Below are 14057 nucleotides of genomic sequence, written 5' to 3'. Positions count from 1 at the left end.
AGAGAATCTCCGAAAATCCCAGTGGAACTCACCAAAATTATAAAAAACTCCCAAAAATTTCAATAAATCCCCTCCCCATCCAAAAAACCCCCACAACCCCAACAAAACACCCAAAATCCAAAATCCCCCAAAATCCTCTAGTCATCCCAAAACCCAATAACTCTCCTCAAAAACCCAATAATTTCCCCCAAACTCCCCAAAAAATCCCACCAAGCCCAAAAAAGCAACTCTGAAATCCCCAAAAACCCACTCAAAACCCAAAAATCCCCCAGAAGCCCCCCAGACTCAGTGGGGCCGTCCCGGATCAGGGGGCACCGGCCGGTGGAACAGGAGCCACTTCAGGGGGCCCTCGGAGCTTTTTGGGGAGGGGGCACCATGGGAGACCCCCCAAAAACTGGGGAGGGGGGGAACCCCTGCTGTGCCCCCTCCCCTCGAAACCCCCAGACCCCAGTTCAGGGTGGGCCTGGAACCCCCCGGGACCCCCAAATCTTCCCCCGGGACCCCTCCAGGAACCCCAAACCCCCCAGAGCTCCCCCAGTGTTGGCTCAGAACCACCCTGGACCCCAAAAACCTCCCCAGGACTCTCAGACCCCCCCATTTCCCCCCAAAATTCACCCCAGACCCACCTGAGACCCCCCCAAATCCATCAGGATGCCCCACATCCCCCTCAGACCACTCAATCCCCCCCAAACCCTATGAAATACCCTGCAGACTCCCCAAAATTACCCCTAGAGCCACCTCAGACCCCCCCAGATGCCCTCACAACACCCCAGTTCCTTTCACAATCCCCCCAAATCCCCTCAGACCCGCCCAATTGTCCTGAGATCCCCCTAAACCCACCTGAGAATGCTTCAAACCCTCTCAAGCTCCCCCCCAAGCTCCCTAAAGCTCCCTCTGACCAACCAAAGCCCCCTCAGACTCCCTCATTTACTCCAAACCCATCGCCCTCCCCTGTGTTTCCCGTCGATGCCCCCAAAAATTCCCAATTTCCCCTCAGATCCGCCCCAAACCACCCCACTTTCCCCCTCCCCCTCCCCCTCCCCCTCCCCCTCCCCCTCCCCCTCCCCCTCCCCCTCCCCCTCCCCCTCCCCCTCCCCCTCCCCCTCCCCCTCCCCCTCCCCCTCCCCCTCCCCCTCCCCCCCCACCTCAGCTCCACTCTCCCCTCACAATCTCCCGCCTCTGCCGTGCACGCGGACTCTCAAGAATGGCGGCGCGCCCCGCCCCGAACCAACCAACCAATCACCGTGCTGCACGTCCCTAAAACAACCAATCACAGCACGGCTCCCCTCAGCAATGCCCGCCTCCCCCGTGCCGCCCCAGCCAATCAGAGGAGAGCCGGAAGCGGCGCCCCCTTCCCCGCCGCCGCCGGGACCCGCCGGGCTCGGGACAGGAACGGGAGGGGCCTGCGAGGGGATCGGGGCGGGGGGAGGGGGCGGGGGAGGGTCTGGGGGGGGTTTTGGGGAGGGGTCGTGGAAAGGTCTTGGGAGGGTCTGAGGGTGTTTGGATGGTCCTGGGGGGAGTTTGGGGAGGGCTCTGGGCGGTGCTGAGGGTGTCCTGGGAGGGTTTTGGAGGTTTTGGGCAGGGGCTCTGGAAGGGTTTGGGGAGAGGGTCTGGGGGGGGTCTCAGGGGACATCCAGGGCTGGGCCCGATTGGGGTCCGGGGGCAGGTTCCTTCCAGCCACAAGCATTCCAGCATTCTGTCAGGGACTCCCTGCCCTTCTTCCCTCTGCTCCCAGCTGCAGAATTTGCAGCAAAGCCGCCTTTGCTGTCTGCTCGGGGAGCCCAGCCAGCTGCTGCAGCCTGACCCTGCCCTGCACAGTTCCCCTGGCAGGCACGGCAGGAGCAGCGCCCTGGCAGCCTCAGCAATCGCCCTCTGAGATCTCTGGCACACACTGCCATGGGCTGCAATTCCAGCTGCCAGCAAGGAAAAGACGGTCCTGCCCTTCAAGGCCAAATTCTGAAGGGGCCAAGACACAAGTGCAGCAAGATCTTCCACAGACATTTCACTGCCAGCCTCCAAAACTTCATCCAGGGCTGTTTGAGCACCTGGATGGGGAAGAAAAAAAAAAAATACAATGAGGGGAGGGTCTTTGGCTGGGAGCTGCCACAGGTAAAGAGAGACCCTGTGGAAGGGAAAAGGAGCAGACCAAGGAAGGCAGGAGAGAAAGCAGGACACAAACGGCAACCAGCTGAGAAGGTGGCACTCTGAAAAGCAAACCTGAACTTATGGGACAGAAAGGAAGAATTCTGAAACTTTATTTACTCGGCTTCTCTGAGCAATCTGTGAAGCCAGGACTTCACCATCCTGACAGGGAAGAAGCATTTTCTAGATCAAACCTGAATTTGATCCCTTTTACTCTGAGCCCAGTAAATCCCAAGGAACTCATTTGTGGTCATTTTCATCAAGGGCCCAAGCTCTTTGTGCCAGCACATCCAGCAAGCACCAGGCAGGACAGCACGGCAACCAACTCACAGCTGAGGGACTCAGAACATCTAAACACCAGCAGGGCACATTGCTCATTTTTGCTCCAATAGACAGCACTGAAAAGGATAGGTAATGACAGCCTCTTCATCACCCCAATCCCTTCTCCCTTTTAAACTTTCTCTGAAATAACCAAAACCAGCTCTTAAAATTCCTTTATCTTTGTCAATCCCCGATCTTTTGGGAGCAGACTTAGGAAGAGAGCACAACATTAAGCTGTTGTTATTCAGACATGGCTTGTTGTTCGTCTTTCCCTACTCAATGGCAGCAGTAGATCTTGAGAATAACCAGGTATCCTGAGGAATTTTTCCTGCAGCAAGTTATTTTCCTATCATGGTCCATCTGTAATTTTATTGCTTATTAAAAGACCACTATAAATACAGTACAGCACCTTGCAATTACTCCCCCTTCTATTTGTAAACCTCAAAGTCTTCCAGGTCTGAACAACAGGAAAAACCCTGTGTCACCCTTTGGGGATATGAACATCTTTAGGGTTTGGACACATGCCAGGATAGCCACTGTAAGAGCTGGATGGACTGGAAAACCAACTGATGTAACAGTATTTTATGGTGAGAGGCAAATCCTTCTGCTGCTGCCCCAGGAATTTCTTTTCATTTGAGAAGCATCAAGAAAGGCCAAGAGCGTTGAAACACACGGAGCCTGGGGGAGGCATCAGGGTATTTCTTGTAGCAGCTTCTCCCTGTCAAGAACCCCCTGCCAGGCTCAACTTGAGAGAAATTCTCCAATAATATCCAACCATCAGCTTCTTTTGGGTGGGATGAGGAACAGCCGTCAGCCCACTCCAGCACTGGAAATGTTTCAATGCACCGGAGCAGCAGTGCCTGCAGGGGAGAGGCTCTTTGGCTCTGGGCTCTCTGGGCACTTTGTGCTGCAAGGCCATTCCCCTCTGGAGCCCAGCCCAGCAGCCACACACTGCCCTCAGGGGCTGGGGGCACAGGCACAGCCTGGGGCTGCTCCCCTCTGGCCAGCCCTGCTGGAATGGGCATGGGCAGGGCCAAGAGCCAGCCAGGTGCTGCTTCTGGAGGTGCTGGGAGCAGCCAGGGAGGCAGCACCAAAGGGACCCATCTGAAGGTCTCCTCTGGTCCCGCAATCCCCACCCTCAACCCATGTTCCAATCCAAATCCCCTTTTCCCACTGAAATCTCCTGTTTCCACCCCAAATCCTTCTTTGTACATCCCAAATCCTTCTTCTTTCACCCCAAACCCTCTTTTCCCACTCCAGATCCCTTTTCCCACCCCAAATCCTCCTTCTTTCACACCAAAAATCTCCTTTTTCCATCCTAGATCCCTCTTTTTCCACCCCAAATTTCCTCACTCCAAATCCTTCTTCTTTCACCCCAAATCCCCTTCTGCCACCCCAGATCCCCACTGCAAATCCCCTTTCCCAGCCCCCAGGGATTTTGGGGTTCCTGAGGGGTTTTTGGGGTTTTTCCCAACATTTTACCCAGGGTCTATCTGCAGATATTGCAGCTGGAGCTGCTCCAAACAAACCCCACTGTGCCCCCCAGGGTTGCAATGGGTTTGGGGGGATATGGAGACTGGGGAGGTCATGACCCCAAATTTTGGGGGTTGGGGGGTTTGATCCTAAAATTTGGGAGTTAAAGGGGGTTTGACACTTTGGGGTTTAGGATTTGGAGGTTTTTGACCCCAGACTTGGGGTTTGGGGATATTTGGCCCCAGAATTTGGGATGTGGGGGTTTTTGACCCTAGGATTTGTCAGTCAGGAGGTTTGACCTCCAAATTTTGGGATAAGGGCAGTTGGACACCCCAGATGTTTCAAACCCCAGGATATGGGGTCAGGGTGTTTTCATGCCAAAGTCTGGTAATTGGGGGGGTTCACCCCAGTTTTTGGGGGGATTTAACCCCAAAGTTGGGGGATCAGGGGGATTTGACACCCCAGAGTTTGGGATCAAGGGTCTTTGACCCCAAAGTTTTGGGATTGGGGGGTTTGACTCCAGACTTTGGGGGTGAGGAGGGTTGGATACCCCAGATATTTCAAACCCCAGGAGCTGGGGATTGGGGGTTTTAACCCACCCTAAACTTTGGGGGTTGGGGGCGTCTGACACTTCAGGATTTGGGATTTAGGGGATGTTTGACCCCAGACTTTGGGAATGGGGGGGTGTTGGACAGCCCAAATGTTTCAAACCCCAGGAGCTGGCTTTGGGGGGATTTAACCCCAATGTTTGGGAATTCGGGAGTGTTTGACACCCCAGGATCTGAGATTTGGGGGATTTGATCCTAAAATTTGGGGTTCGGGCTGGGGGACGAGTGTTGAGATCCCAGAGTCTGGGTTTGGAGGTGTTTGATTCCCCCAGTGTTTCAACCCCCAGGATTTGGGGTCACAGGGAGTTGACCCCAGGATTTGGGGTGCTTGATCCCAATGTTTGATTCCCTGGGTTTGGCGTCGGGGTTGAGATCAGAGCCATTCCCTGGAAACAGTGGTGGGATCGGGATTGGTAACGGGATCGGGAAGGAGATTGGGATCAGCATCGGGATCGGGATTGGTAACGGGATCGGGAATGAGACTGGGATCAGCATCGGGATCGGGATTGGGAACGGGATCGGGAATGAGATTGGGATTAGGATCAGCATCGGGATTGGGATTGGTAACAAGATTGGGAATAAGATTGGGATTAGGATTGGGATCAGCATCGGGATTGGGATTGGGAACGGGATCGGGAATGAGATTGGGATTAGGATCAGCATTGGGATTGGGATTGGGAACGGGATTGGGGGAAGACCCTGACCCAATCCCGGACCCCAATCCCAGGTAGAGGCCCCATCCCAGTCCCGGAATGGACCCATCCCCACAATCCCGGACCCCTCTCCAGTGCCAGCCCCTCCCCAGCTGCTGAACGGACCCTCCCTCAATCCCAGCCCACCCCAATCCGGACCGGAGCCATCCCCAGAGCCTCCCCCATTCCCAGCCCAGACCCTTCAACCCCTTTTTGGGGCGGCTCCTACTGCTCCCTGCCCATTTCTGGGGGTTCCAAGGCGCCCCGTGGACCCTCCCCATTTTGGGGGTGTTGGGGCGGCCCCAGGGCCACCCCGAGGGCTGAGGGGGGATCGAAAGCCCCAAACCTGAGGGGCTCCTGGGGGTGCCCAGTTCGTCCCATCCCCACCCCAAAACAGATCCTGGCCAATCAGAGCGTGGGGGCCCCAAATTAAACCCAAGGGGGTTGGGACCCCCAAAGGGAGCAGGAGAGTCCTGGAACCCCCAAAACCAAGCACGGCGGAGGGGATAGGGGGCTGGGGGAACGATGGGGAAGGGGCGGGAGAGCGGAGGGAAGAGGGAGATGGGACTCCCAAACAGGATCAAGCCAACTTGATGTGGCTGCCTTCAGATGTGCATGGCAGCCAAAGGCAGCCAAAGCTTTTTCCCAGTGCGTGTGACCCCAGTCTGTGCAATCCCAGTCCATAAAATCTCAACCCAGTTTATCCCAGTCCTGATCTGCATGGTCCCATTCCATATGGTCTCAGCCCATATTTGATCCCAGACCACTTGATCAGTTTGTGTGGTCCCAGTCCTCTGGATCTCAGTCCATACAGTCCCAGTCCATACTTGATCCCACTCCAGCCTATCCCAGTCTGGAGGTTTCTGATCCACAGGATCCCAGTGCACGTGATCCTCGGCCATGTGATCCCAGTCCATCTGATCCCAGTCTGTGTGGTCCTGATCCATATGGTCCCACTCTGTGCAGTCCAAACCCATAGGATCCCAGTCCATATTTGATCCCAGTCCATATTTGATCCCAGCCCATAGTTGATCCCAGTCTGTGGTCCTGCACACACTCCCAGGGTCTGGAATTCCAGTTCCAAGCCAGGAAAAAATGTTCCTGCCCTTGAACTTCCTTCCTATCCTCTCAACAAATTATAATAAATTAAAATTAAAATGAAATACACTAGAATAAAAATGAAATACAAAAATGAAATATAATTTCAACTCTTCCTTACAATACTCCAATAATGATTCAAGCCAAAACAACAGTAAACTATTAATATAACATTACCAAAGAAAAAAAACAAATTACATACAAAGAAATACCTTTTATAAGTTTTAACTCAGTAACCAATATACTTTAGATAAAAATATCTCAAAAACTAACATAGAATCTAACACACCTAAGTAAAAAAAATTCCTATTACAAATATACTAAACACAAAACCAAACACCACTGTAATTTCTCAGAAATTTTAACCAACAATTAAACTTTAATAATTCCCTTAAGTACTCTAAAACAAATAAAATTACTTTTAAAAAATTTAATTGTGGGCAAGTGGCTTTATCTGGGTATTGGTTTTTGGATTGTTTGTGTTAGATTTTAAAAAAAGGATTTTAATAGTAATTAAATCAGCTGAGAAGGTGTCACTCTGCAAACAGAACTTACAGAAAATAGGGCAGAATCAGTAACTCTGAAAGTTTTATTGCAGTCAAATACATCCCACACACCCAGCCCCACACAATCCCCCTCCCACTGCTCCAAACTGGGGCCAAACCAAAAGGAGAAGCAGCCAGGTGTGTTTCCAACATGGATCACAGGGAATGTGAGTGACCAGGGCTGTGCCCAAAGTGCCTCCTCCAGTGGGGGATGGAGCTGGAGCAGCGCACGAAGCTCTTCCCGCACTCGGGGCACTCGCAGGGCTTCCCTTACCGGTGCCTCCATTTGTGTTGGGTCAAGGTAGAGCTGCTGGAGAAGCTCTTCCCACACTGGGGACACTTGTAGGGCCTCTCCCCAGTGTGGATGTGCCGGTGGGTGACGAGGTCTGAGTTGCGCTTGAATCCCTTCCCGCAGTCAGGGCAGCAGAAGGGCCTCTCATCCGTGTGAATCCAATAGTGCTTGAGGAGATCAGAGCTGGTCAGAAACTTCTTCCTGCATTTATCACACTCGTAGAGCCTCTCTCCTGTGTGGATGCGCCGGTGGGTGAAGAGGGTGGAGTTGTCCTTGAATCCCTTCCCACAATCGGGGCATTGGAAGGGCCTCTCCTCTCTGTGACTCTGATAGTGCTGGAGGGGACGGGAGCTGGTTGGAAACCCCTTCCCACACTTGGAACACTCATAGGGCCTTTCCCCAGTGTGGGTCCTCTGCTGGCTGATCAGGCTGGAGCTCCAGCTGAAGCTCTTCCCACACTCCCCACACTCGTAGGGTCTCTCCCCTGTGTGGGTCCTCTGGTGCTTGATCAGGTTGGAGCTCCACCTGAAGCTCTTCCCACACTCCACGCACGTGTGGAGCTTCTCCCTATCATGGAGCTGCTCGTGGAGCACCAGCTCCGAGCTCTGGCCCGATCTCCGGCTGCCTTCCCGGCCCAGGCTGGCTCTTTCCCCCTCAGATCCCCACCAGCTGCGTTTGCAGCCCCTCCTCGTGCGGCATCTCCGGGGCTTTTCCTCCCCGTTGGCTTCCTGCACCGTGGAGCTGTTCAAAACGGCCTCTTCCACCAGGTTCTACCGTGGGCATTTGTCCTCCCTGCTCTCTGTGCTCAGCTCCTGCTCTGGGGGAGGAAGGACAAGGACAGGATGGGATTTGCCTCCATGCCACAGGCAAGGGCAAGGAGATCCCCCAGGGCTGTGCTGCAGCCGGGGCCCTGCTGGGCTGGGAGATGGAGCAGCACAGAGGGGAAAGAGGCACTGACTTCCTCCTCACCTGCATCAGTGTCCTGGGGCATCTTCCTCTTCCTCGCAGCCTTCCTCACAATGGGAAATCCTGGTTTGGGGAAAACAAGGGATGAGCATGTTTGTAGGAGCGTCAGGGGTAGGATTGTCGGGACTGACAGAGACGAGAGATCTCTGCAGCCAGGTCTGGAAGTTGCGGTTTATTGCAAAGGGCCTGGGTGCAGGGCCCTGCTTGGAGCTGCCAGCCACAGCTCAGAGCAGGCCCCAGAGAAGAGAGGGGCAGAGAGGATGAGAGGGTGAGAGAGTAAGAGGGTAAGAGCCTAAGAGAGTAAGGTTCCTGTTACAATACAATAAATCTTCTTCTGAGTTGAATATTCTATTTCTCACTAACCAATCTAGTACAAGATACAAATCCTATAGCATTTACATACAGCCTTAAAGAATCATTATGTCACCATACTGTGTTACATTTTAAACCCTAAAATGTACTCTTTGGATCCCTTCTGCTGAGCTAGTAGGGTCTGCTCTGACCCTGGGACCTGTCTGCAAGCAGAGGGAATTGTATCATCAAAAGGGGATTACCTTCAGTCAAGCCACACCATTATTTTCCAGTTGTTCAGTAACTAAGGTATCTCAAATCTTGCTTTCATTTTATCATCCTTTTAATTTTCTATATTCTCAAAATCATTTGCCAGACAATCATATTTATAAGGCTTTCCTGTTTCTTCTTCCCCAAGACACATTGAGTTTGAAGGTCCCTCTGCCCGAGTCCATCTCTACAAGGCACCAGCCACCTCGGCTCCAGGAAACCCTCCCAAACACCAAGACTCAGCCCTGAAAAAGCCTCCCAGGAATTCCCCACCCCTGGTCCCTCCCCTCGGGTGTTCGGGGGTTCCCCCCGTCCCAGCTGCTCCAAGGAGTCCCCCCTGCCCCTCTCCAGGCTCTTGAGGCTCCCGCCCATGGCAGCGCTCCCCCCTCTCTGGGCTCCCCACTTTGGGCTCCCGGGGGACACAGGGCTCTGCTCCTCCAGGCTGCCTCTGTCGGCAGCCGCCACCGGCACCCCCGATGTCCCCCCGAGGGGCCTTTTCCGCTCAGCCTTGGACTGCTTCATTCTCCAAACATCCCCCCAAAAACCCAACCCAGGGGCCCCCCGGGATATCTGGGCCGAACTCCCCCTGCCCCCGCTCACCTGCGCGATGGGGGGGGCGATGATCCCACAGGTGGGGGCTGCGAATTCAGGCCCGGCTCGGAGTGACCGTGTGCTTCCCTCAGCTCAGCCTTGATCCGCCTTCGCCCCTCCTCTTTCTCCCGCTCCTCCTCTTCCATCCCCCCTCCCGCTCCTCTGTGTTATCTCCACCTCCTTCTCCTCTTCCATCCTGCCCCTTCCAACCCCTTTCCCCGTCCTCCTGCCTTACCCCGCCTCCTCCTCCTCCTCCCCCTCCATCCCTGCCCTTCCCTCCCTCCTCCTCCTCCCCCAGCAGCAGCCACACCCTCGATGCCCCGTTCCCGCAGCCCTCGCAGCCCGTGGCAGGAGCGGGGATGGAGCCGGGACAGGTCGGGATGGGCAGCGCGGGGCTCTCGGCTGCTCCCAGCCGCTGCGGGCGGGGGGAGCCCGGCCCGGGCCAAAGGAGAGGCAAACTGGGCAAACTGGGGGCTGCACATCCCAACTGGGGACCCTGCCTGGCCACTGCCAGCCCTTGGGGCTCCTCTCGGCACATCCGCCGGGGGGGAACGCACAAACGCACACAGGGCAGGGGGATCCCAGCAGTGGCAGCACTGCCAGGGACTGGGCTGCACTGGGATCGTACTGGGAGTGACTGGGGCTGTACTGGCTTTGTACTGACACCATACTGGGATCGTACTGGGAGTGACTGGGATGGTACTGGGTTTGTATGGACATCATACTGGGATCATACTGCCATATCAGGGCAGATTGTGAACACACTGATGGACACTGGGATCATGCTGGGATCATACTGGGAGTGAGTAGGAGCTGGCAGTGAGCAATTGAGACCATGTTAGGGGCAAATGGGATATACTGGGAGTGACTGGGATTATGCTGAGGGTGACTGGGAGCAGCTGTGAGCAACTGGGAACATGCTAGGAGCAACTGGGAGGAACTGGGAGTGACTGGGTGCATGCTGGGGGGATTGGAAACTGCTGGGCTTATACTGGGATGAACTGGGATCATGCTGGAGGTGACTGGGATCATACTGGCAGTTAGTGCCACTACACTGAGGTTGACTGGGAGTGCTTGGGAGCAAATGGGATCATACTGGAAGGGACTGGAAAGATGCTGGAGGGAACTGAGGTACACTGGGACATGCTGGGAGTGACTGGAATGAAAGTGAGGGGGAGAGCAACGTGAACCATGTAGAACAAATCTGGTTTATTCTAGCAGGGACTGGGAGAACACTGGGACCATATTTGCATCATACTGGGAGAGACTGGACTAATACTGGGAGGATCTGAGAGTGACTGGGAACACACCCTGCACATCATCCCCCATACTGGGCAGACCGGGAGCACGCTGGGAGCAAATGGCATCATACTGGGACTGACTGGGCTGATCTAGGAAGCAACTGGAACCATGCTGGAGGCAGCTGGGACCATACTTGGAGAGACTGGAAGCAACTGGGATTATACTGGGACCACACTGGGAGGGCTAGCATGTGACCAAGATCAAACTGGAGCTTACTGGGATCATACTGGGGCTGAAAGGAAGCGACTGGGATCACACTTTGGGCTACTGGGAGCAACTGAGAGAAACCAGGATGATGCTGCAAGCAAACTGGAGGAACTGGGAAGGACTGGATGCATGCTGGAAGCAACTGGGATATACTGGGCATGATTGGGGGATCATACTGGGAGAACTGACACCTTACTGGGGCCACTGGCAGTGCCTGGAAATGACTATAGACATGCTGGGGGCAACTGGGATATACTGGGAGTGTCTGGAACCATACTGGAATGACTGGAACCACACTGGGAACAACTGGGACCATGCTGGGGAGAACTGGGACCACACTGGGAGCAACTGGGAGTGAGTGGGACCATGCTGGGTGGGACTGAGATCATCTGGGGAGTGACTGGGACTAGAGCAGGGGCAACTGGGTACTACTGGCATCACACTGGGAGGAACAGGGAGCAACTGGAACCATGCTGGTGTCAATTGGGATCCTACTGGGATCACAGTGGAAGCAGCTGGGCCCACACTGGGGGAGAATGGGATCATACTGGATCACACTTTCAGCAACTGGGACTGCACTGAGGGTGACTGGGAGTGGCTGTGAGCAACTGGGATAAGGCTGGAAGCCACTCCAGCCAACTGGGAGTGACTGGGAACATGCTGGGGCAGCTGGGTTTTACTGGGAGAGACTGAAACCATAGTGGGGGTAAATGGGAGCAACTGGAACCGTGCTGAGAGATAATGGGAGCAGCTGTGTCCATGCTGGGGTCATACTGGGATCACAATGGCACTGACTGGGATCATACAGGGTGTGACTGGAAGAGTACTGGGAGTACCTGAGAGTGACTGGGATCCTACTGGAACCAGACTGGGAGTGACTGGAAAGGTGCTGGCCATGACTGAAACCATACTGGAGGTGAATGGGAGCAACTGGGCCCACACTGGGAGTGACAGGGAGTCACTCTGGCCATGACTGGAATAACACTGGGAGGATCTGGGAGTGACTGGGGTCATACTGGGGGTGACTGGGGGCAACTGGGATCATAGTGAAAGTGACTGGGATTGTAGCAGGAGTTGCTGGGATCATTCTTGGAGCCACTGGGATTGCAATGGGTGTGAATGGATCCTGACTGGGGGTTACTGGGAGCTACTGGGCCCATGTTGGGAGGAAAATGTGGAAACATTGGGGACAACTGGGATCACCTGGAAGGAACTGGAACCATGCAGAGGAGACTGAGACTACAACTGGGTTCATACTGGGAACAACTGGGACTACACTTTGGGCAACTGACAGAAACTGGGATCATGCTGGAGGCAACTGGGAGTAATTGGGAAAGACTGGGATCATTCTCAGGTAACTAAAGCCTCACTGGGGCAACTGGGATAAACTGGGAGTGTTTGTAACCACAGTGGGGGGACTGGAACCACACTGGGAACAGCCGAGACCATGCTGGGGACAACTGGGAGTGACTGGGACCATGCTGGGAGGGACTGGGACTATTCTAGGGACAACTGGGATCATGCTGGGATCACAGTGAGAGCAGGTGGGTCCATGCTGGGTTAGACTGGGATCACACTGAGGGTGATTGGAATCATGCTGGGATTGACTGGGAGTGGCTGTGAGCAACTGGAATTGATCTGAAAGCAACTGGGAGAAAGTGGGAGTGACTGGGAGCATGCAGAGGGGGGGTGACTGGGATATACTGGGAGAGACAGGGAGTCACTGGGATCACACTGGAGGCTACTGGGATCAGGCTGGCATTTACAGGGAGCAACTGGGATCACACTGGGGCACTGGTATCAGACTGGGAATGATGGGATCATACTGGGAGTGGCTACAATCATACTGGGAGCAGAGTGGGTGTGATTGGACCCTGACTGGGGGTTCCTGGGAGCTACCAGGCCCATGCTGGGAGCCAACTGGGGACATAATCAGAGGAACTGGGAGAAACTGGGATAAAACGGGGGGCAAGTGAACCACGCTGAGGTAACGGGGAGTGCCTGGCAATGTCTACGAGAATGTTTCAGATATGGCAACTGGGATATACTGGGAGTGTCTGAGACCATACAGGTGGTGTGAAATACAAAATCATGTTTCGTGACAGGTACAAACAGGTGATGTGTGTAGTTGTGAATGTGAAATTTGTGGACCCCAACAATGGGAGAGCTGTGAATTCTAATAATAACTGAGGAGAATAAAGCATGGAAAAAGGCCTTTGAACCTATCTTTTGTTTGCAATTAACCCTGGTTGATTTAGGAGCATTGGAATTAAGGTGTTAAAGATGTTGCTCTTTGCTTGCATTTAATCCATAACAAGCTCTGCAATAATAACCTTTTGAAGTATAATTTTAGAATATTACTTGTATCCTTGAAATTATAGCCTTGGAATATATATAAAGGAAATATGCTTATCTCATGCCTTATTAAAGCAGAGGAAAACACCTTGAGAAAGGAAGATGAACATCACCTCAAGGGTTTATGGTTTTGACCAAAGGGAAGCTAGATATCACTGTTATGAGATTTATAGTCTTTGCAATTAAAAGATGGACACACATCTGGGGAGCCGGACCCCATCAGATGGGATTCGTCTTTCTTCTTTCGGAAACTGGACCGTCACCATCTGGAGATACTCCTTTGAGATACATCCTGAGAAATTAAAATCACAATAGTGTATAGAATTGTGATGTAATAATTTGGAATAAAAATTGCTGATGAGTAAAAGATTGGAAATAGAAACTGCTGAAAAAAAAAGCTGATGTGTACCCCTATAAATACCTGTAACCATCAATTATCGGTGTGCAGTTGGAGGGAAAACTTCCCCCACTGTACCCAGCGCTGTATGGCTCATACTTTACCATATTAATCAATAAATTGATTGCTGCTTGAATATTGGCCTAGTCAAGCTTCTCATTCATAACACCAGTCGTCCCCAGTGTTTCCAAGGACAGTTTAATTTCTCACGGTGGCCGTGGCAGCCAAACCCAGCAGTGGGGTCAGTGCAGTGCCCATGGCTACAGCCCCTTGCAGGGGCCCAGTGCAGCTTGGGCTGATGATCCACCCTCACAGCTGGCCCAGGGCAGCTCTGCAGTGGCTTTGGTGGCACCTGGGGCTGGCACACACCTGAACAGTGTGTCTGTTTGCAGTGGGGCAACTCAGGAGGTTCAGATTGCTTCAAAAAACCCCAAAAAGGGAAAACCCCTCTTAGGCTGAGGGCAGCCAGCTCTCCAAGCACAGCAGGTCCCAGGGGAGTGAGGACAG

General features: G+C 53.6%; 1 long non-coding RNA gene across 1 annotated transcript; it reads right to left on the bottom strand.

Annotated features, from left to right (window-relative positions):
- Nucleotides 1-7418: 7418 nt before the first annotated feature.
- LOC128942822 (uncharacterized) lies at nt 7419-9371 on the bottom strand. The gene is made up of 3 exons (XR_008483643.1): nt 9299-9371; nt 8141-8200; nt 7419-7497 (listed from the first exon to the last, which is right to left on the bottom strand). It is a non-coding gene; the product is annotated as an uncharacterized LOC128942822 (long non-coding RNA).
- Between the last annotated feature and the right edge of the window lie 4686 nt (nt 9372-14057).

The sequence above is a fragment of the Melozone crissalis genome, unplaced genomic scaffold (genome assembly GCF_028551555.1).
Source record: "Melozone crissalis strain CALT ecotype California unplaced genomic scaffold, PUWL_Pcris_2 ptg000044l_1, whole genome shotgun sequence".
Classification (NCBI taxonomy): domain Eukaryota; kingdom Metazoa; phylum Chordata; class Aves; order Passeriformes; family Passerellidae; genus Melozone; species Melozone crissalis.
The sequence above is the reverse complement of the archived record's forward strand: the minus strand, read 5'-3'. Positions and strand labels throughout refer to the sequence as shown.